This window comes from Oryctolagus cuniculus, chromosome 12 (assembly GCF_051225735.1).
Source record: "Oryctolagus cuniculus isolate XC-2025 breed Fujian yellow rabbit chromosome 12, ASM5122573v1, whole genome shotgun sequence".
Taxonomy (NCBI): Eukaryota; Metazoa; Chordata; class Mammalia; order Lagomorpha; family Leporidae; genus Oryctolagus; species Oryctolagus cuniculus.
In genome coordinates, this window is record NC_142878.1 from 39052891 (window position 1) to 39076202 (window position 23312).

Sequence of the window (23312 nt, forward strand, 5' to 3'; positions counted from 1 at the left end):
AGAGTGAAGGGAGGAGAGTGAACCTGACTTGTGTGAGTAATGTCAGGGGTAGCTGACAGGCAGCCCTGGTACATGCAGGCTCTTTCCTGCAATGGAGCACCTGCCTCACTGGAGCCAGGCTACAGCTGCAGGAGCAGTCCATTCTGTCTTAACCAAAAGTTGGGGTTCCCAGCTCTCTCCCACTCCTCTTACTTCGTTGTGATTAATGATGTCAATTGTCCCAGGGGAAAATGAAAGTGAATGTATTAAACTAAATGTACTCCTCTTTAACGGGGCCAGCACTGTGGCACAGCGGGTTAACGCCCTGGCCTGAAGCGCCGGCATCCCATATGGGCACCGGTTCTAGTCCCGGCTGCTCCATTTCTGGTCCAGTTCTCTGCTGTGGCCTAGGAAAGCAGTGGAAGATGGCCAAGTCCTTGGGACCTTGCACCCACATGGGAGAACTGGAAGAAGCTCCTGGCTCCTGGCTTTGGATGGGCGCAGCTCTGACCATTGCGGCCAACTGGGGAGTGAACCATCAGATGGAGGACCTCTCTCTCTCTCTCTGCCTCTCCTTCTCTCTCTGTGTAACTCTGTCTTTCAAATAAATAAATAAATCTTAAAAAAAAAAAAAACTAAATGTACTCTTCTTAAAAAAAAAAAAAAAAGAACCAGGACTAAGGCAGAGACATTCTCACAACAAAGAGAAGCAAAAAACGGGCCCTCGACCTGCCCTCAGGGGGGATGGGCTGGGAAAGGCCCTAATGACAAGAGTGAGTCGGCCCTAAGAAGCCGGGCAGCCACGTGGTCCTGCATGACCGAGGTCCACTTGAAGCAATACCGTCACCGACCAGAGAATAAGGCGTTCCGTTCTATCTTGTTTCTTGCAGTGTCAGCCAAGTGAGGATTCCATTCTTAATTCATGACAAAATATCTTCAAAGTCTCCTCTGCCAATTTTAGCTGCTCTCAAAATCCTCTTCCCTGATTCAAGCTGCTCTGGCTAATTCCCTCCCAACTCCCAATTTAGGACCCTCTTACACCGGGCTTCTTACCCTGCAGCCCCCTCTCATCATTCCTGTTCTCTTTCCAATATACATTGTCTTGCCCAGGAGTCACACATGGGCAGGCTTGGGCCACAACTCGTCAGTAGGTTGTTTTGTTTTGGCTTCCTCATCAATCAAGAAATTTCGTATATAAATCCATGCTGGAGTCTTGACTTGAAAAATGATTGGATCTGGCCATCCTGGACTATTTTTTAAAGATTTATTTATTTATTTGAAAGGCAGAGAGGCAGAGAGAGAGAGAGAGAGAGGTCTTCCATCTGCTGGTTCACTCCACAAATGTCCGCAATGGCTGGAGCTGGGCCAGACTGAAGCCAGGAGCCAGGAGCTTCTTCCGGGTCTCTCATGAGGATGCAGGGGCCCAAGGACTTGGGCCATTGTCTACTGCTTTCCCAGGCCATAGCAGAGAGCTGGATAGGAAGTGGAATAGCCGAGACTCGAACCGGCTCCTTGGCTACATTCTTGCTTGGAGTCTGAAGTAGCTGGCTGGACGGGGCTGACATAGCACTTGGCCTCCTTCTCCTTCATGGGCCTGACTCCGTTGCCTCTTCACTGCTCCTTCCACCCACAACATGCCTGCCCTGCCCTGCCCTGCCATGCCCTGCCATGCCATGCCCTGCCCTGCTAGGGTTTCACTTTGTGACTCCTGGTCTGGCTTCACACCAGGCTCCCCACACTGAGCCCAAGACAGAAGGAGAAGAGGGTACCAGAAGAATGGTGCTGGGACTGTTTTAGCAAGCTGAGTGAAGGGAGGGAGAGAGAGAGGCAGGCAGAGAATACACAGGGATTACAAATGCTCGCATACAAAATTGCAAACCTTGATACTACCAGGAAAGACAAGTAGATCCTCACTGTGTTCCTGCAGAAATCATGACAGATTGCAAAGCCCATGTCACGGCAGCCCGGGCTGCGGCCAGAGGCTGAAGGGCATTTGGGGCCTGCTGTGCCCAGGTCCACGCTGTTAAAGGGCCCCGTGTGCCGCTCTGGTGCCACCGGGAACCCGGAGCGAGCCGTCAGGGAGCATTTGCTCTGGGGAGTGTCATGTGCTCTGCTCTGTTTTAAGAAGGAAACCAGCAACGAGCTGATGGGTTTGCTCTGGCAACAAGATGCAGAGCCTGCTTAGGAAAGGAAGACCAAGGTTTATTATGATTGGGCGAAGCCCGTAATTGCCACTTTGGATGGAGCTTAGCTTTTAAATTCATATTCTGTAGCCAAAGAGCCTCTCTTTATACAAAAGCCCTGCAGCTAATTAGTGGCTGAGCATCTTGTAAGAAATGGCTATTTGCTTTATTTTTAGTAAAAGCTTCTTGGAATTTTCCTGACTTCTGCCTACTTTCAGTGCTCCTGTCTACCGGAGGAGGTGAGCAGGGAACGAGCGGGGTTGAACTTTGCTCACTGCTAGTTAGCCTTTCGCAGGGACCTGTTTTTTCTCATCGGAAGAAACAACAGGACTTCTAGCTCTCTCCTGTCTGCCCCACCTGGTGGCCCAGCCGCTGTGACAAGAGCCAGATCCCAGTGACGGCCGCTGGGTTCCACCCTGGAGGTGGTGAACCTCAGCACTCTCCTCTCCAGGAGAGATGCCAAGGCGGGTACGGCTGCAGAGTGGAGCTGCCCTTCTAAAGAGGGGCTGGAGGCGCAAGAATGCGGCACACAGCTGTTCCCCAGCTGTCTTCCCGTTTGGTGCTTCAGAGCCACTCCCCACCCTGTTCTGCACCCCAGGGAGGCTCCCCTGTGGGGGCCACATCAACTGGCTCCACAGTTCTCTGGTTTCCCCTTGAGGTAGGCTGATGTAGCCCACCAGCAGGAGACTGGAGGGGGTATTCAGTCCCTGGCTGTCATGCTAGAAGCTTTCAGCTCCCCAGGAGACCCTCGTCCTGTGGCTTGTTCCCTGCACTTTCTGGACACCATGAATGGAGTCTCCCTATGACCAGGCCTGGAGCAGCATCTGTGCACCTGCCTGCTAGCCATTTTAAATAAGTGGCTATCAAACTTGCCCAGGTTATCCTCCCTTCTGATCAGCAGCAGCCATTGTCATTGAGAGGCCTGTAACTCTGCCTTTCAAATAAATCTTTTAAAAATAAGAAAAGAATCATGTACAAAGACACTGAGGTGAACATGGTGGACCAAGGGCAAAGTGAATAAAAATAAGGATATTTACAAATGTGGGTTTCACACAGATTCTTCCAAAAAATAGAAGAGAATATCTTTTTAAAAAAAATGATTTACTTATTTTTATTTGAAAGTCGGAGTTACACAGAGAGAGGAGAGGCAGAGAGAGAGAGAGAGAGGTCTTCTATCCCATGGTTCACTCCCCAGTTGGCTACAACAGCTGGAGCTGTGCCTATCCGAAGCCAGGAGCCAGGAACTTCCTCCGGGTCTCCCACGTGGGTGCAGGGGCCCAATGACTTGGGCCATCTTCTACTGCTTTCCTAGGCCATAGCAGAGAGCTGGATTGGAAGTGGAGCAGCTGGGTCTCGAACCGGCGCCCATGTGGGATGCCGACGCTTCAGGCCAGGGCGTTAACCCGATGTGCCAGTGTCGGCCCCAGAAGAGAATATCTTCCAACCTGCTTTTTTTCTCTTTTATGAAGCTAGTGTTACCTGATACTTAACCACACAAGTACATTACAAGAAAACTACTAAAAAATGATCAACCTAAACATATATGTAAAATATTCAAGAAAACACTAGGAAATTGAGCCCAGTAATATAAAAGAATGATAACCATCAGGACTGTTAACAAAGTTGGGTCTGTCATAGGAATGAAAGATTGACTTAACTTTTTGTTGTTGTTGTTGTTGTTTTTTTTTTTTTTTTTTTTTTTTTGACAGGCAGAGTGGACAGTGAGAGAGAGAGACAGAGAGAAAGGTCTTCCTTTTGCCGTTGGTTCACCCTCCAATGGCCGCCGCGGCCGGCGCGCTGCGGCCGGCGCACCGCGCTGATCCGATGGCAGGAGCCAGGAGCCAGGTGCTTTTCCTGGTCTCCCATGGGGTGCAGGGCCCAAGCACCTGGGCCATCCTCCACTGCACTCCCTGGCCACAGCAGAGGGCTGGCCTGGAAGAGGGGCAACCGGGACAGAATCCGGCGCCCCGACCGGGACTAGAACCCGGTGTGCCGGCGCCGCTAGGCGGAGGATTAGCCTAGTGAGCCGCGGCGCCGGCCCTGACTTAACTTTTGAAAATCAATTAAAAAAAAAAAACCACCTCTGACACAAAAATGGAAATGAGGTTGATGGAAAATAAACATCAGTTTCTACAAAACAAAAAAGAAAGAAAATCAATCAATGCAATTCATTGTATCACCACTTCAAAAAGAAAAATTGTGTTATCATCTGAAAAGATGGAGGAGAAAAAGCTTGGCAAAGTCCAAAATCCATTCATGATACAAACTTTCTTTTTTTTTTTTTTAATTTATTTGACAGAGTTAGATAGTGAGAGGGAGAGACAGACAGAAAGGTCTTCCTTCCATTGGTTCACCCCCCAAATGGCCGCCATGGCAGGCGCTGCGCTGATCCAAAGCCAGGAGCCAGGTGCTTCCTCCCGGTCTCCCACGCAGGTGCAGGACCCAAGCACTTGGGCCATCCTCCATGCCTTCCCTTGGGCCACAGCAGAGAGCTGGACTGGAAGAGGAGCAACTGGGACTAGAACCCGGCACCCATATGGGATGCCGGCGCCACAGGCTGAGGATTAACCAAGTGAGCCACAGCCCAAAAACTTTCAATAAACTAGCGATAAAAGGAAACTTGCAAATCTGAAAAAGGACATCTACCAAAGCCTACAGTTTTGTGGCACAGTGGGTGAAGCCTCTCTTGGCATGCTGGCATCCCATATCAGAGTGCCACTCCCAGCTACTCAGCTTCTCATCCAGCTCACTGCTGACGCACCTGGGAAGGCAGCAGATGATGACCCAAACACTCGAGTTTCTGCCACCCAAGTGAGAGACCCAGATGAAGTTTCAGCTGCCTGGGTTTGGCCTGGCACAGCCCCCGCTGTTACAGGCATTTGGGAAGTATACTAAGTGGATGGAAAATTTCTTTCTTTCTCTCTCTCCTCTCTCTCTCTCTCTCTCCCCCACTCTGCCTTTCAAATAAATAATTTTTTTTAAAAAAAGTCTACAGTTAACAGCAAACATAATGGTGAAAGAATGAAGGTTTTACCCCTAAGGCTGGGAACAAGTTCATCTTTCCCAGTGGAGATTACACTGACAGTTCCAGCTGGTGCAATAAGGCAAAAAAAAAAAGTTAACTAAGAGTCATATGATAAAAAAAATAAAAACTATCTTTATATCAACATAGAAAATCTCAAGAAGTTATAATTATCAAACTACTATCTGAGTTTATAAAGGTCACAGAACATTCTGTCTCTCCCTCTCTATCACTCTGCCTTTCAAATAAATAAATAAAATAAATAGTATTGCTATGCAATAGCAATAATATATTAATAATAATAAATAAATAATAAATAGTAATAATAAATAATAATAATAAATAGTATTGCTATGCAAATAGACATAGATTAATGAAGAGTTCCCAAATAGCTGCACACATATGCTGTTGATTGACTTTTTACAGCAGGGCTAAGGTATCTGAAAAATGAAAGGATGTTTTAACAAGTGGTGTTGGAATAATTACAACAATTAGACATCCATATGCAAGAAAAAGAACCTCAATCTTTCCTTACCTTAAATAAAAAAGATTACCTTAAAATATATCATACACCTAAATTTAAGAGCAAAAACTATAAAATATATTTCATCAAAATTTAAAACTTCCCCTTAAAATACAATGTTAAGGAAAAGAAAAAGAAAGCCAAGGACTAGAAGATAACATTGTAAAACACACACCTGATAAAGCTGATAAAGGACTTGCGTCCCAGATACTGAAAACACTTACAAGTCAATGATAAAAGGACAAACTATACACTAAAAATACAAGCAATTTTAACAGCTGACTCATGAAAGAAAGCTATGAGTGACAATACGTACATAACATAATGAGTGCTCACAGAAATGCAAATTAAAATCACAGTGAGGTACCACTACACATCTACTAGAATGGCTAACATTTGAAATGTTGACAATAGCAATTCCAGGCAAAAAATGTTGTATAACTAGAAATCTCATGCATTGCTGGTGATGATATATGGTAATATAACCATTTTGGAAAACAATTTAGTAGATGTTATAACATTGAACATCCACTCGCTGTTCTGAAGAACATGGGAGGCACCATGTTCCTCACTGCCCTCCGCCTCCGCAGTCGCATTGCGGGCGGGCAGTGGAGTGGGAAGCTCCGGCGGCCGCGGGCAGTGTCTGTGCTCCCGAGGCAGAACGTGATCCGTCGCTTGAGATCGAGGCCCGGCTGCCGCCTCCGAGGCCTTGAAGGTGGCCAGCACTTCCAAGATCCCCCTGTATTGGTCCGACGCAGACCAGCTCGGCCACTGCTGTTGGGTTTTAGGGATCACGGGACTGGCCTGTCTTTATCTGGTCCTGGGATTGAAAAACAAGCTCCGATAAGAAACATGAGGCTTTGGACCAGAGCCTAATGATCCGATTATGAAATATGTGGGGCTTAAACTCCCCAAACCCTGTCCAACTGTGTCCGCTTTTTAGTCTGCTAGGAGGATATCTGGGATTTCCTGAGTCACAGATAAAATGGATTTTGAATGAAACTTGCAATAAAGCTGCAAACCAAAAAAAGAAACATCCAGTTAATGTGCAGCCAACAACCCCATTCCTGGATATTTACATTACAAAATACACAGGCAGATAGTAAATTTATTTTTTTTAAAGATTTAGTTATTTATTTGAAAGTCAGAGTTACAGAGAGAAGGAGAGGCAGAGAGAGAGAGAAGTCTTCCATCCACTGGTTCTCTCTTCAAATGGCCACCACGGCTGGAGCTGCGCTGATCCGAACCCAGGAGCCAGGAGCTTCTTCCGGGTCTCCTACATGGGTGCAGGGGCCCAAGCACTCAGGCCATCTTCAGCTGCTTTCCCAGGCCATAGCAGAGAGCTGGATCAGGAGTGGAGCAGCCAGGACTCAAACTGGCTCCCATATGGGATGCCAGCACTTAACCTGGGAGGTCAGGGCGTTAACCCGCTGCGCCACAGCGCTGGCCCCGTAAATTTATTTCTGAAAACAGCAAATCAAATTTCACCAACTGGTGAGTGGATAAACAAATTGAGGTATATTCATAAATGTGAGTTTCATCCACAGTAGAATACTATTCAGAAATAAAAGGGACTAAATTATCGATACATACAAAAACATAGATGCATTTCAAAAGCACGGTGCCAAGTAAAAGACACAGAAGACTACATACTGTGTGAGTCCATTTATATGGCAATGTGGAAGAGGCAGTACTATGGAGCTGCTGGAGGCTGGCCTGTGGCAAGGAGGGAATTGGCTGCATAGGAGCAGGAGGAAAACTTTCGGGGTGATGGAAATATGCATTTTTATTATGATGGTAGTTACATGATTAGACACACTTATCAAAACTCATCAACTATTCCAGGAAAAGTGCACAATTTATAGCATAGAAATTATTCCTCTATAAACCTGACTTTAAAAATGTAATTAAACACAGGTTTCTGCTTCCTACTCAACTAAAATCTAGCCAAATCGGGCTAATGAAAACAATCCGCAGTTCCTTTCTCTTCCTTTCCTTTTACATAACGTCTTCTTCCTTATCCAGTTCCTTCTCTACTTCCAGTCTAACCTTTAGCTGCTACCATCCTTAGAGGGGCGAGGGAGTGAGGAGAGCTCTGCTCTGCTCACTCAGGCATTGAAGCAGGACAGTAATCTACTAAATGCCTAAGGGATTCCACCCAACCCCATGTCCTCACTCCTTTAGGAAAAATGAACACATTGGGTTTTTATGAGTACCTGTCATTATATCAGCTCAAGCCCACATACTCTTTTTTAAAAAAGATTTATTTATTTATATGAAAGGCATTGAGAAGGAGAGACAGAGAGAGAGAGAGAAATCTTCCATCTGCTGATTCACTCTGCAAAGACTTCAGCTCAGCCAAGGTGAAGCCAAGAGTGTAGCACTGCATCTGGATCTCCCACATGGACAGCAGAGGCCCAAGCACACGGGCCATCATCTGCCCCCTTCCTAGGTACATTCGCTTGGAGCTGGATGGGAAGTGGAGCAGCTGGGACCAGAACTGGCGCCCATATGGGATGCCTGCATTGCAGGCAATGGCTTAACCCGTGGCAGCTTAACCCACTGCACTACAACACTGGCCTCAGAAAGGTAGCACCTACGAAGGGTAAAAGAGCACTGGCCCACAGAGTCAGCAGCCTGGCACAGAGAGAACAAGCGCTTTGGAGTGTCCCAGTCCTGGCCCTGTCATTTACTCGTTTTGCTCTTGAGCAGATGTTTTGAAATTCTAGGGTCTTGGTTTCCTTTTCTGTAAAACAGGAAAATAAAATCCGCCTTGGGGGGTGGCTAAAAGGTTTAAATATGATAATAGTGTGGGACTTCAACAAGTCTGTGGAAAAATAGAATTGAAAGATAAGTTTGAGGCAGGCGTTTGGCCTGGCACGTTAGCCACTAGTTAGGATGGCCCCCTCACACGTTGGGAGATCTAGGTCTGACGCCTGGCCCCCGATTCCTGCTTTCCTGCTGATGTGGACCTTGGGAGGTGGCAGTGTTGGTTCCAGTAGTTGGGATCCTGCCACCCAAGGGGAGGACCTACGTTCCCTCTTCACTGCCCAGTCCTTGTGGGTATCTGAGGAGTGAACTAGTGGATGACAGCTCTCTGTCTCTGTCAAAAAAAAAAAAAAAAGGTAAAGTAAAGATGAGCCTGTTTTGGTACAGCGTTTTTGAAACCCATGCACAGTTTTTGCAGAATATGCATTTTTTCCATGAACAGTTTGAAAACCCCTTTTGCATAGGTTTCAAAATTATTTTGAACAAAAACAAACTTATCTTCTAATTCCATTTCCATAGACTTTTAAAATATCATCATATATGTCAATTGCACATAGTTGGTGTTATTTATTTAAAATATTTATTTATTTGAAAGGCAGAGTGAGAGAGAGAGAAAGAGAGAGACTCACACACACACACACACACACACACACACACACACAGAGATCTTATATTCACCAGTTTACTCTCTAAATGGCTTCACTGGGCAGGTTTAGGCCAGGCCAAAATGAGGAGCCTGGAACTCCATCCAGATCTCCCACGAGGGTGGAAGGGATCCAAGTACTTGGGCCATCATCTTCTGCCTTCCCAGGTGCATTAGCAGGGATCTGGATCAGAAGCAGAGCAGCCAGGACTCCAACTGGCACTGTGATGTTGGTTGCTGGCATTACAGGCAGTGTAGTTTTACCTACTGTGCCAAATGTCGATCCCAGCTGGTATAATTTTGTTATTATTGCTATTATTATTATTAATTACTTAGCCTTGATAAAGAAGTCAAATGAAATATGTGGTTGGGCAAAGAAGGAGTGAAATTGCAGTTGAAAGAACTATTTCACTTTATTTACAACCAAGTCTTGTTCTATAAAGGATTTGGGCCAAGTTACACAAATGTGCACATATAAAAAGATAAAAGTTGAGAGGGCAGGCTGGCGCTATAGTGTAGTGGATAAGGCCACTGGCTGCTATGCCGGCATCTCCTGTGGGTACTGGTTCAAGTGCCCACTGCTCCACTTCTGATTCAGCTCCCAGAAGATGGCCCAGTTGCTTGGGCCCCTGCACCCATGTGGGAGATGTAGAGGAAGCTCCAGCCTACTGGCTTGGGCCCCAGCCCAGCTCCAACCATTGTGGCCATCTGAGGAGTGAACCAGCACATAGAAGACCTCTCTCTCTGTCTCTCCCTCTCCCTCTTTCTATAGCTCTGCCTTTCAAATACATAAATAAATCTTTTAAAAAATTGAGGGTGCCCATGAAAACAGACATGGGTACAAAAATAATATTAATGCCAAGACATGCATCCTTAAGGTCTTGATATTTACTAGGAGTGAGTCACAAATTTGACTTTGAAATAGTTTAAAAATGCAGCATAAACAGGAAGATACACTAGCTCCAAGATTCGCACTCTCCACTAGCGACAAGCAAACTGTGTCGTGAGGAGAAGGACATCTTTTCCTTCCACCCCTGAGACTTCACACAGAGGAAGCACAGTCATGCAGCCGATGGTTTCTCAGCCACAGCCTCCAGAAATTCAACAGTGAGTCTCTCGTAAAACCCTTCAGTGGAGGCCAAAGCATGATCCACACAGCTACAAAAAAAGCAGGAGTCTCAGATGGTGTGGTATAATCCTAAGGTAAATTTTAAAACATCTTGAGGAATGTCTGCTTTTCCTTTCAAACCAGCCTCTATAAATATTTCTAGAAATTGGCTTTTGATCAGTGGTAGAAGAACAGTCCAAAATTGTAATTTCTGGCAAGAATCTGAGCGGTGAGTATGTTCAACCGTTAATTAAGGGAAAAGCCAACCGCTAGGCTGAGAGCAGGATTAAGATCGTCTGAAAATTAAGGACTCTAATCAAAACTCAGCACTACACGGAGGCAGAGGGAAGGAAGACTGCGGACAAGGTATTAAAACAACGACAACAACAAACTCCCATGACGCGCACTTGGCACAGTAGTTAACATGCTGCCTGGGATGCCTGGGTTTGTGTTCCAGGTCCACTCCCAATCCCAGCTCCCTGATAATGTGTACCCTGGGAAGCAGCTGGTGACAGCTCAAGTGGTTGGGTCCCTGCCACCCATGAGTTTAGGGCTCCTGGCTTGGGCTTGGCCCAGTCCCCACTGTTGCAGGCATCTGGAGAAATGAACCAGTAGATAGAAGACTGACCGATCTCTTCCCTGCCCCCCACTCCCCTTAGAAGAGACTCCCAAGGAAGATTCCTGGAGCCTCTGACACACTGAGGAGCAGGTCGGCGGGGCCCAGAGTTCTAAGCGATAGCATAAGGCCATAATGATTTTAGGCTGGGAAGTTTTCAGAGCAGATGTTAGCAATCACCCACCATAGGCACAGAAAGAAATCTCAATAAAATACCCATAGAATTTCTAATTTTAAGCAGTGTAGGTTCTGGTCAAACACTTCAAGATGAATTAGTTGCAAATCGTATTCTCGGATAGAGAAATAATTTGACAGTGGTAGGAATTCGTTGGATATATGCCACACGAAACACCGAGCACATCTGCCAAGCATGATGAATTTGGTTTAGAGTGGTTGATCTTGCCTTCTGGCAACATTTAGATAACAGGGTCATTTTTTTTTTAAGCCACTGTTAGTATATGCTGGAAAAAATCTCTTGAGCTGGACTGGGCCATCTAGAGAGGGGCTCAGCTCAACAGACCCCAGAAGAAAAGCAGACACTGGGAACTCAGAGCTGAAAGGAAAGTTGCCAGGCAACGTTAGCTGGAGGAGAAATCCCTCAAGTGAAGGTGTCCAGGGTTGGTTGGTCTCCAAAGGACCTGCAAACACCAAGCTAGAGGAGTCTGCGTTTGCAATGTACCAGTGGCCCTTCACAGCTTTCCCAGTTGTGGTGGCTGCCGTTGTGCACCGCCCAGATCTTCCTTCCCAGACCAAGGCAGCCCTTCCTCAAGAAATGCAGTTGGTAGCAGGTCACTCCCTCTCCCTGAGAGCAGCCTGCACCCCACTTCCTGTGTAAGCAGCACCTGTCCCCGTGGTAACCCAGAAAAGCCATCCGAGCTTCAGAGTCCCCCAGTTCACCACCTCCCGCTGTCCAGTCCGCTCCTGCCACTCCCGTCACCCTCATGCAGTGCACTGTCAAGAACACCCCTCACGAAACTCCTGCACCCGAGTCTCTGGTGCATTGGCTTCCCAGGGTGCCACGACACTGGTCAAGTAGGACTTTTCCTGACACCTGCTTCTCCTCCCTTCCCCTTGCTTCAACCCAGGAGGAGCCACGAATGGTGACTATGGAGAAGTGGGGGAAGCAGGATGAGAAAGCAGCAAGATTCAACCATCAGAATTCTCTTCCCCATTGCCCTTGCAAGGCTGCTGTGGGCCTGACCAGGGTGAAGGAACATACTTTTCAGCAGATGAGTTTCTATTGTAAGGCAATGTTTGTGCTGGGCTTTTTAATGGTTGAAAGTGATTGCAAAAACTATTGAGCGCCAGCGCCGCGGCTCACTAGGCTAATCCCCTGCCTGCGGTGCCGGCACACCGGGTTCGAGTCCCAGTTGGGGTGCTGGATTTTGTCCCGGTTGCTCCTCTTCCAGTCCAGCTCTCTGCTGTGGCCAGGGAGTGCAGTGGAGGTGGCCCAAGTGCTTGGGCCCTGCAGCCACATGGGAGACCAGGAGAAGCACCTGGCTCCTGGCTTCAGATCAGCGCGGTGTGCCGGCCGCAGCACACCGGCCACGGCGGCCACTGGAGGGTGAACCAACGGAAAAGGAAGACCTTTCCCTCTGTTTTTCCCTCTCACTGTCCACTCTGCCTGTCAAAACAAACAAACAAACAAACCAAAACAAAACTATTGAGCTGCCCCAAATTTCAGCTAGGGGCGGGGAGAAACGGGCCTATGGAGGCGGTCTGGACACGGGAGGCTGTGGTGACAGAGAGAAGAGCCACTTTCTAATTCTGTATCCTAGTTGGTCCAGATCTTTCCATGAACTGGTGAGACACAGCAGAGGCATCCGGCTGAGGGCGAAGGGGAGACACGATGATGATGATGTTGTAAGAATTCTGCAGGTCCTTGACGCATGAGGAGATGGGAGTGGACTCTTGCTGACACGGATCTGACATCCACCTGGGAGGTCTGCATCGGGCGCTGCTGGCTGGCTGCTGGCTGTCTTGCATTCTAGGCACATTTGCTGGAGTGCGCTTTGGTGCTGAACAGGCTTTTGACTTATTTCGTGACAACTGCATCTCTCAGAGCAGCAGGATCTCGCGTGCGCACGTATGCGCGCGCGCACACACACACACACACACACACCCTTTTGGTCACGATGGCTTTGAGAATGGGAGGAAAGCAAACGCAGTGGCAATGACTCACAGGACGCAATCACAGAGCGACTTTATTTTTATCCCTTCCTTTATGATCCCCCGGGGAGGCTGCTGCTCCCGTTGCCCCTGCATGCATATTCACGCAGGTCTCATGAGGCTTCTGGCGAGGCAGCCCCTTTAAGCCAGAAAACGTGATTTCAATTCAAGAATAAAAATCCTCATCTGATTTGAAGTGGGGGCCTCCCTCAGCATGGTCCTGACATCTGTGGAAAAGCTGCAGATAGAGAAGTGAGGCATGGTGGCTTCTGTCCTCTCCTGAAGCTATTCATTTTCCTTGCAAATGATTTTTAAATGTTTTATTGCATTCTTACCTTTCATGTCTCTTCCGGCTCCTTTAATCTGGAACCATTTCCCAACTTTCCTTTATCTTTCAGTGACATTGGCTTTTTATGACAGCTGTAAAAGCCACAAATTCCACCCTCTTGACAAATATTTAAATGAGCAGAACTACATCATAATACTATAAGCACAGTATTTTTTTTTTTTTTTTTGACAGGCAGAGTTAGACAGTGAGAGAGAGAGACAGAGAGAAAGGTCTTCCTTCCATTGGTTCACCCCCCAAATGGTCGCTATGGCCGGCGCTGTGCCGATCTGAAGTCAGGAGCCAGGTGCTTCCTCCTGGTATCCCATGCGGGTGCAGGACCTAAGCACTTGGGCCATCCTCCACTGCCCTCCCGGGCCACAGCAGAGAGCTGGACTGGAAGAGGAGCAACTGGGACAGAATCCGGTGCCCCTCCAGGACTAGAACCCGGTGTGCTGGCGCCACAGGCAGAGGATTAGCCTAGTGAGCTGCAGCACTGGCCAATAAGCACAGTATTGTACAGCAGCTCTCTGGATTGTTTTTTAAAGATTTATTTTATTTATTTCAAAGGCAGAGAGAGAGAGAGAGAGAAGGGACCTTCCATCTGCTGCTTCACTCCCCAAATAGCTGCAATAGCCAGGTCTGGGCCAGACTGAAATCAGGAGCCAAGAGCTTCTTCCAGGTCTCCCACATGATAGCAGGGGCCCAAGGACTCAGGCCATCCTCCACTGCTTTCCCAGGCCATTAACAGGGAGCTGGATCTAAAGTAGAGCAGCCAGGACTCGAACTGGCGTGCATATGGGATGCCAGCACTGCAGGCGGCGGCTTCATCTGCTACACCACAACACCGGCCCTGGAACTTTTTCATTTTATGTGACTGAAACTCTATATCCACTGAAAAACTCCCCCTGTCTCCCTTCTCCTGCCCAGGCCCTGGCGACCAGCATTCTGCCAACGAGTGGGATTGTTTCAGATGCCCCATATAACTCAGAAGCATGCAGTATTTTTCGTGTGACTTGCTGTTCATTGAGAATAATGTACTTAAGTTTCATCCAGATAGGATCACATGACAGGCTTTCTAAAGAACATCCCACTGTATGTATATATACCATGCCTCTTAAAATCCATTCCTCCACCGATAGGTGTTTAGATTCTCCCCACCTCTTGGCTATCGTGGATGACGCTGCAATTACCATAGGAGAGCAAATGTTTCTCTGAGATCCTGATTTCAACTTTTTTCCAATAAGTGCTCAGAAGTGGGATTGCTGGATCATGCAGTAGTTCTGTGTTTCATCCTTGAGGAATCTTCAAAGTGTTTTCCATAGCAGCTGTGCCGTTTCTACCAACAGGGAGCAAGGGGTCCAATTTCTCTACCTCCTCACTAACATTTGGTATTTTTTGATTTTTCGATAAAGTCCATGGATGTGTCTCTCCTTCTCAAATACATTAAACATTTTCAAAAGTAAAATAAATATGTATAAGTAATAGAAGGTGGCAGGAGTGGGGAGACATAATAGTAAAGAGAAATTTAAGAAGATGGTGTAGACTTGCAATGACAAGGCTGAAAAAGTAGATATCCTCCGTGAGGTAAGTCTGGAAAGAAGTACTAAAGACAGCTAATAGGTAGTATAATTTTTAGAGTAAGGAAATTACTTTTAGAGCAAGAAAGAGACCAAGGCCTGAGTAAACCCAATATCTGGGCTGTTGTAATGTTTATGGAGAGCAAAGAGAAATAGGAACGTCCAATTGTTTCTGTCTCCCTCGTCAAGGAGAGCGATATTCAAACTGGAAAGATTCAAGGTACAGTAGCACAAAAGCATGTGCCATTCAGGAAAGCCTGGGCGTGCGGCAGGAACAGACAACTAAAAAGAACCAGCGGCTCAAGCAGTGGTTAAAGTAAAGGTTCAGTTCCCACTCAGCTACGTCCTTGACAGCTCTCACTGATTCTCCAGTCAGCTGGCCTTGGCAAGGTGGATTGAGGTTCCAGGCGACTTTGAAGGTGTGCTTCCATGCAGGGGAAGAGAAATGTGGAGAATGTCACACCATTCTAAAATGTCCCCACACAGAAGTGATATTCCTCATTCCCTCTTACATTTCCTTGAGCAGAGCAAGTCACAGGTCACTTGACCTTGAGAGAGTTGAAAAGGGCCATTCTCCTGAGCATTTGAAAAAAAAGAGACCTGGAAACACCAGCAAACTGCATATTGTCTTTCTCTCCACTCCCACCTCCTTTCTCAATACTGCTACACACAACACTCCCTGGAACATGGGACAACTTTTTAGGTCATGTACGATGGAAAGATCCTAGTAGAGCCGACAGAGGGTTCCATGCCTCTCCCTACTTACGAGTGGACAGAAACAACTCCGGCGTGCTTGTGGGTTGACTCCTCCTTCAGGCCATCCTCCCGAGGTCAGCGTGGTCCAGGTGGGTGGAATGAAGGACATCCCCCAAACCACGCCAAAGAGAATGGGGCGGGACTCTAATGGGTTGGGAGAGGAGCTGGAGCTTAAAACAGAACGTGTGACTGGCAACAGACAGCAGTTTCTTGAGAACAGCTTAGGTTACTGCCTATTCTCTGTTCCCTAGGGCTTAAAGATGCTATCCCTTTTCTAAAAGGTGGAAGCTGCTATATTGCTAGGTTGACCAGGTTGCTGTTCTGTGGGTAAGTAAAAAAGGCAAATTTATGGGCAGTCTCCTCAGAGTTGGAACAAACATTAATAATCCCTTAAGATTAACTGCTAGAAGATCCTTTTATGACTATGAACAATAAAGGGTTTTTGCAGCTCCATAAATCTCTCTCTGATGCTCTGTTCATTTTCGGATGCACTAGGGACCTCAAACGGTGTGTGCAGTCCTCACTGTGCCTGATTTCACTCCCTGCAGGGACCTGAACCCTAGGGCAGCTCAGGCTTAGAAAGCAGCCGCAGATCAGGGAACGAGGAGTCTTTGCCGTCTTCTGCGGGAGCTCCCTGATGCTCAGGCCTATCTCACGCAGTACATGAGTTTATGATGGGCCACTGTCAGCACTTCATGTCTGGCCTGAGTTGTGGGTATGCCACTCTGTTTTATCAACAGGTAAAAACTCCAACTGAACTGTCATGCTCCTGCCTTGAGTGGAAATTTCGCCAGTGTTAACAAAGATGCAGCTAGCAAAATGGCAATGCTTCCATTTTTCTCTGAATTGCCGCTCATGATATAGCCCATCAGCTAACAGACCAGAAGGATCAAAGATGGGCTACACCATAAAAAAGAATGAAATCCCACCATTTGCTGGAACAGGGATGGAACTGGAGAGCAGTGTGTTAACTGAAGTGAGTCAGGCACAGAAAGACAATTATCAAATGTTCTCACTCATATGTGGAAGTTTTTAAGACATTGATCTCATAGAAGCAAAGAGTCAGTGTTTACAAGAGGCTGGGAGGAGGGCAAAGAGGCTGGATAACAGGTCCCAAAAATACAGTTAGAGAGGAGGAGTGAGTTCTAGTGTTCTATACCCCGCAGAGTGACCATAGTTCATGATAATTTTTTACATATTTAAAAATAACCAGAAGAAAAGAGTTTAAAGTGTAGCAACACAAAGAAATGCTAACCTCATCCCATCATTGCACATTATCCGTGCATCAAATTCTCACACTGCACACCGTAAGTGTATACAATTATTATGTGCCACTTAAAATGTTTTTATAAAATAAAAAGATGGACTACAGATCTGAGATAATCCATACCTGAGAGAGAATCCTGAGAGATTGACACTTGAATTGTCTACAGACTCAGCTGTTGAACTTCTGCTTAGTCCTGTGATTTTTTTTTTTTTTTGGGTGGTTCTGTAGCAGAGTTCTCATTGTGTCGGGGCACTGCAGGTTTTGGTGCACACATTTCTTGGAAGCGACACAAGAAAACAGGCTGGGATTCCATTGTTTGTTGTTGTTGTTGTTTTGTTTGTTTGTTTTTTTATGAGCACTGGCTTCATAAATTAGAACAGATAATCCTGCCTGGTGCGACTATACAGCTCACTGAGAGCAGACACATTTGTGGTGAGGAGAATCCCTCAGCAAAAGCGGCCCCTGCTTCTAAATAAAGGGTGCACATTCAACTTCTGGCAACCAAAAGCCATGAAGAGGAGGAGTGGGGAGAGCGCTCTGACACAAATGGTGGAATAAAACTGGACTGTACTAGGCGATGTGTATGAAACAAGAATGCAATGGATGGATAACATATTTCAGGGAGGGGGGATGTGTCTGGGACTTCAGGGAGCTGCCAGGCTCCAAGTCTCAAGCAAGGGAATCTCCAGTTTGGAGATTTTCAACATTAAATTTCTGTAGATTTCAGGCCGAGCTCTAGAGGGCAGCAAAGACATTTTCTTTGATGAAGCAAATACCATTCACAAATGGAGGGCGTGGAGCTTCTTTGCATACTGTGCCAACTTTTGTTTTTACTGATGTCTGGACTGAAATAGAGTTTAGTTATTATGGGAACACAGCCTTATGGGGCTCAGCAGGCCTGTAGCACGGTCAGGTCGATTCAACGCTCTCATTTGACGGAAGACACAGACGCCCCAGGAGTTGGATGATCTTCCTAAGGAGAGGAGGGCGGCAGTTAACTCCACTCCTCCCCTCCCCCCGCCACGCACACACAAGCACTCTCACACATTTCGTTTAGGTTTCAGAAAGAGTCATGTTTGTCCACTCTGAAATCATGCAGTCGTCCTGGAGACATGCGCTCGAACCCGTGTTCACGTCTTATGAAGAAGCACTGATTGGCATTGGTCACCCTGAAGTTGGTAGTTTTGAAAGTGCTGTCATTCAACCAGGACAGAGGGATTTCTGCACCCCCACGCCCCCATCCATTTAAATTTCCTCAGCCAACACTTCCAGGATTTGGCCTCTAGGTGGCAACCTAGGACCTTTGTTTTGCTTCCCAGGCCTGGCAGCAAACTGGATAGACCATTCAGGAGGAAGCCTGATTACTGCGGTTCTTCTTGACCCTAGGCGGACTAATAGCATTTTCTCTTAGCTCAGCTAATGATCAGGGCCTGGGTGCTCTCTGCACAGATGCTATAATTATTTTCACTATAATCCTCTGACAATGACTGTTATTTAACAGGTCTTACTCTCGGTGGTGTCCTATGTTTGGCGGGGTCGTATCTAGAGAGAAGAGCATCTTCATTGACTTTCCAACTTGGCAGCCTCCATGGCCGCCGCCGGGGGCGGGGCTGAGGGCCTGGAAACACGCTTGGTTCCCCTCATAGACCAGGAGCTGTCTGTGAACCCCAGCTGCCAAGACTCAGCAGCCTTTCAGAACCAGCTGCGGGCGCCGTCTCCCTCACCTGCCTCCTAGTCACTGGCCCAGCCTGAGTTCCACGGCTGAAAACCTGGCCATGAAAAAAGAACCACCCGGGCTCCAGCCGCAGCTCTCCCCTCCGGACACCTGGCCCTATTGCACCTGAGACGTGACATGCAATGGAAAGGCCGTGAACTTGAGAGCCATTGCCGGTACTTTTATTCCCTTCCTTCCTCCACTCTAAATGTTTTAAGTGTGCTTTAGAATGACATAGTATACACATGTATTCTCATTGCCGAAACTTAAACTATGTACAAGAACGTCCCACTTAACCTGCCCCATCAAACATCCCTTGCACCTAGTGCTGCGGGATGCTCGTCCCTGGTTTTGAAACAGGCTTTCCTGATGAAGTGTCAGGCTCGAGGAGTCTTCCCAGGTGAGCACACTTAGATCCACTTTGTTCTTTTCTGTGTGTTTGGGGGGGGGGGTGTAATTTATTTTAAAGGCAGAGATACAGAGGAGAGAGAGCGATCTCCCCTCTGCTGGGTCACTTCTCAAATGCCCACAACAGCCAGGGCTGGACCAGGTCAAGCCAGAACCTCAGAACTCGATTCCCATCCCCCACACCGGAGGAGGAGAGCCCTCTTCATGAGCCGTCACCTGCTGCTTCCCAGGCTGTACGACAGCAAAAAGCTGGACCAGCAAGTGGAACCAGGCACTGTGACTGAATAGTGTCCCAGCACATAATTATACTGAAATCAACACAATTTATTTACCGGTTTTCTGTTCTTGGGTATTTGGGTTGTTTCCAATTTTATCACCATTCCTTTTTATTAATGAACTCAACACCTCATTACCATCACATGTCTACTGCTTCCTTACTTGGGGATCCTAACCAAAACCTTGGGGTCTTTGCAAAATACTTCATGGTGTTGAGGGTATTTTGTAGTTTTCCAGTTACCTGAAAGCACAAAGTGCACCCTTTATGAGTATGGTCCAGTGTTGCATTTTCAAAACAACGTATATATGTGTAAAGTGGAGCATCAGAGAGAAAGGAAAAGACAGAGAGAAGAGAGACAGGTCTCTCATTTGCTGCTTTACTCCCTAGTGGCTACAATAGGCAGGTCTGGGCCAGGCTGATGTCAGGAGCCAAGAATTTCATCCGGGTCACCCACGTGGGTGGCAGGGGCCCAGGCACCTGCGTCACCCATTGCCTTCCCAGTCACATCGGCAGGAGACAGGATAGGTGGCCGAGCAGCCTGGACCGGAACGGGCCCTCCAGTAATGGGTTGGGAGATTCACAAGCGTGGGCGTAACACGCTGTCTCACAACACTGGCCTGTGTTGAATTTCAACTTCTTAAACTTCTCTTGAAACCCCACTCTTCTCAGCCAAATCACTAAAGCAAAATGTAGGTATCTTTCCAGAACTGTTTACTTTGTGCAGGTGAGCATTTCCACAATTAGATGGGAAGTTTGCAATCAGTTTCTTTAGTGGAAAAGGTGCTCTTACAGATTAATCCATGCCTGGCTCCGGGGAAGTAAGACTCTCGGCGATTGATTGGATTAAAGGGGCTCCTTAAAATCAGAAATACTTGGGTACTCAGCGCCTCTGCTAGGTGATTGACAGAGGTCTTCAGACTGTCAGCCTTCATGGGAGGTACTTGGCACAGACTCACTGTGGTTCGGTAACTTTCAGATGAGAAGCCATTAAAGCTATAAATAGAAATGAGGTGCCATTATGATCCCTAAAAGGATACCTTAACACCTCCACCTGGCGTGCGCCTGCATCACACGGGTGGTGACAGACAGGCCTGCTGTAGCTGAAGGGGCGCAGCCAATGCGAATGCTGGCAGTACAAGTGGGAAGGGGGGCACTGCGCTTTAAATGAGACATGAACTTGAATCTGTTTTGCCTCTCAAATTACCAGAGGAGCAGAAGATGTAGCCTCTGCCCTTGAGGACATTTTAATCAAATATCACTATACTTCAACATTTACAGCGCCAAGCTACAAGATTTTACAGGCAAAACCAAATGCAACAGTGACTGTTGGTAACTGCAGACTAAAATAACACAGAGGAGATCAATGGTGTTCCTGTCTGCCACAGGAAAGTCATGTGGATATTCCATATGTTCATTGTTTCTCCTGGGATGTCAGTGCTCTTTGACTCAGAAGCATTTAGAGAATGCGGAGGTTCAATTTAGATTATAAGATTTACATTATTGGGGCTGGTGTTGTGGCACAGTGGGTCATGCTGCCACCTACTCTGCAGGCATCTCTTATGGTTTGAGTCCCAGCTGCTCCACTTCTGATCCAGCTCCCAGCTAACGCACCTGGGAAAGCAGCAGAATACTGGTCCAAGTATTTAGGCCCCTGCCACCCACATGGGAGACCTGGCTTTGGCCTGGCTCAGCTCTGGGCATTTTGGCCATTTGGGGGGTGAACCAGTGGATGGAAAATCTCTCTCTCTCTCTTTCTAATAAATAAATTCTTTAAAAAAAAAAGATTTCCATTATTTAACATCTGCTGTTTTGGGAAGCAGGATTAGGGGACATGTACCTTAGCTGGGAGAAACCCACTTTTTTCTCTCTCTGCTTCTTTGTCTCAGTCAGCCTCCCACTGCCCCACTCACCTGGTCCAAGGAGGAAGGGAAGTAGAACTTTGCACACTCTGGGTCCCTCGCGCCATCTGTGGCCGTGTGGGAACTGGAACGGCAGTCTCTGTCATAGAGGGGAGAGGGAGGATGCAGCGTTGAGTGGCTTCCTGGCCACCCTGCAAGACGCCGGCAAAGCCAGGACGAGGGCACAGCGCGCTCCCCTTTGCTCTTCACCCCTCTTTCCCATGCTGGGCCGAAAGCCTGCTCACTTGTTCTCTGGCTGTGTAAAGCCCTTTCTTTGGCTTGTTATTAACCGCAGTCAAAACCTGACCCTTGGGCTGGGTGGAACTTTGTTTTCAGTCATTCACTTCCAGCTCCACAGGGTGCTAGGACACTGGGTCTCCAGTGAGCCCGTGCTGGGAGTCTGGGGGTGAAAGGTCAGCCCCTTCCCCAACGCCTGCTCTTCCATTGGTGAGCTGTAAGCAGCCTCTCAGGCGCTGATCAATCAGCCCCAGCCCCAGCCCCAGCCCCAGCCCCAGCCCCAGCCTGCTGACTGCTGACTGCTGACCACCGTCAACACAGGACTCTCCTCCCCACGCGGCCTGGCCTCTCCCAGCACCTCCCTGCCTTGCCCAGCCTTCTTCCTCATGTCTTCCCCCTTCCGACTCTCTGTTCTTCACAGTTGCAGGCATTCTACCCTTAGGAATTAGGCACCGACCTTCTGCTAACAGCAGAGGTTTCCATGAATTCGCACTCAGCACCTCATGCGGTGCAGTGAAATGACTTGCACATGTGAATCTTTATGACCCGAGTGGTGGATGAATCAATGCAAAGAAGCTACAGGCGTTTCAGGGACAGGACGAACGCTGAAAGCCATCTGATTTAATCTATCCATTTTTACAAATGTAGGCAAAAAGAAGTTAAATGAATCTCCTAGATTATACAATTACTGACACAGTATTATGAGTCAGATCCAAGGGCCGGCGCTGTGGCATAGGGGGTAAAATTGCCTGCTGCAGTGCCAGCATCCCATATGGGCACCGGTTCAAGTCCTGGCTGCTCCTCTTCCGATCCAGCTCTCTGCTGTGGCCTGGGAAGGCAATAGAAGACGGCCCAAGTCCTTGGGCCCCTGCACCCACATGGGAGACCCGGAGGAAGCTGCTGGCTCCCAACTTCCAATCAGCCCAGCCCCCGCCATTGGTGGCCATTTGGGGAGTGAACCAGTGCACAGAAGGCCTCCATCTCCTCTCTCTCCCTCTTTCTCCCTCTCTCGCTCTCGCTCTCTAACTCTGCCTTTCAAATAAACAAACAAATTTTTAAAAAATCAAACGAACACAGGTTCTACATTAGAATTGCAGACAGCGCACAGCCCTCTCAGTCTTGCTTCTTCAGATTATTGATGATCCATACAGGTTACACACGACCCCAGCACTCACCCTGCCAAGCCAAGTCAGGGGCTTTCTTTGATTTTATTTGCGACTACATACATTTACTAAAGTATTCGAAAGTCTACCGAGTGACAGACCACGGGTCCTTTGCGAGAAACCAGAGTTAAAACACAGAGTTACTAACCTCAGATTGCTCTTGGAAGAGAGGGAGAAATAGCCTAGAAAGTCTAAGTGAGCCTGAGCAGACAACAGTGGCTGTGATGGATGGATCCATGAGGTGCTGCGGATGCCCAGGCTGGGCACAGTGAACTTGACCTCCAGGCGCATGGGCAGCTTTTTTTTTATGATTTATTTTTTTGAAAGGAAGGATTACAAAGAAAAGGGGAAAAACACAGAGAGAAACATCCATCTGCTGGTTCACTCCCCAAATGGCCTCAATGGCCAGGGCTGGGCCAGACAGACGCCAAGAGCTAGGAACTCCATCCGGGTCTCCCATGTGGATGCAGGGCCCAAGCCCTTGGACCATCTTCTGGTACCTTCCCAGGCACATTAGCAGGGAGCTGGATCAGAAGCGGAGCAGCCAGGACTCGAACCGGCGCCCATATGGGATGCTGGTGTCACAGACAGTGGCTTAACCTGCTGCACCACAATGCCAGCCCCTATGGGCAGCTTTTAAAGAGACAAGGCACTGAGGCTGTGTGTTCAAAGGTG

At 47.6% G+C, this 23312-nt stretch overlaps 1 long non-coding RNA gene across 8 annotated transcripts; it reads right to left on the reverse strand.

Annotated features, from left to right (window-relative positions):
• Positions 1–5863: 5863 nt before the first annotated feature.
• Positions 5864–22057, reverse strand: LOC149123003 (uncharacterized). Of its 8 annotated transcripts, none has more exons than XR_016217400.1 (3): positions 21483–21714; positions 21250–21337; positions 5864–6527 (listed from the first exon to the last, which is right to left on the reverse strand). It is a non-coding gene; the product is annotated as an uncharacterized LOC149123003 (long non-coding RNA). The 8 variants fall into 8 exon arrangements; XR_016217398.1 differs by lacking the exons at positions 5864–6527; positions 21483–21714 and adding exons at positions 17139–17913; positions 21782–21914; XR_016217395.1 differs by lacking the exons at positions 5864–6527; positions 21483–21714 and adding exons at positions 17140–17913; positions 21932–22057.
• Between the last annotated feature and the right edge of the window lie 1255 nt (positions 22058–23312).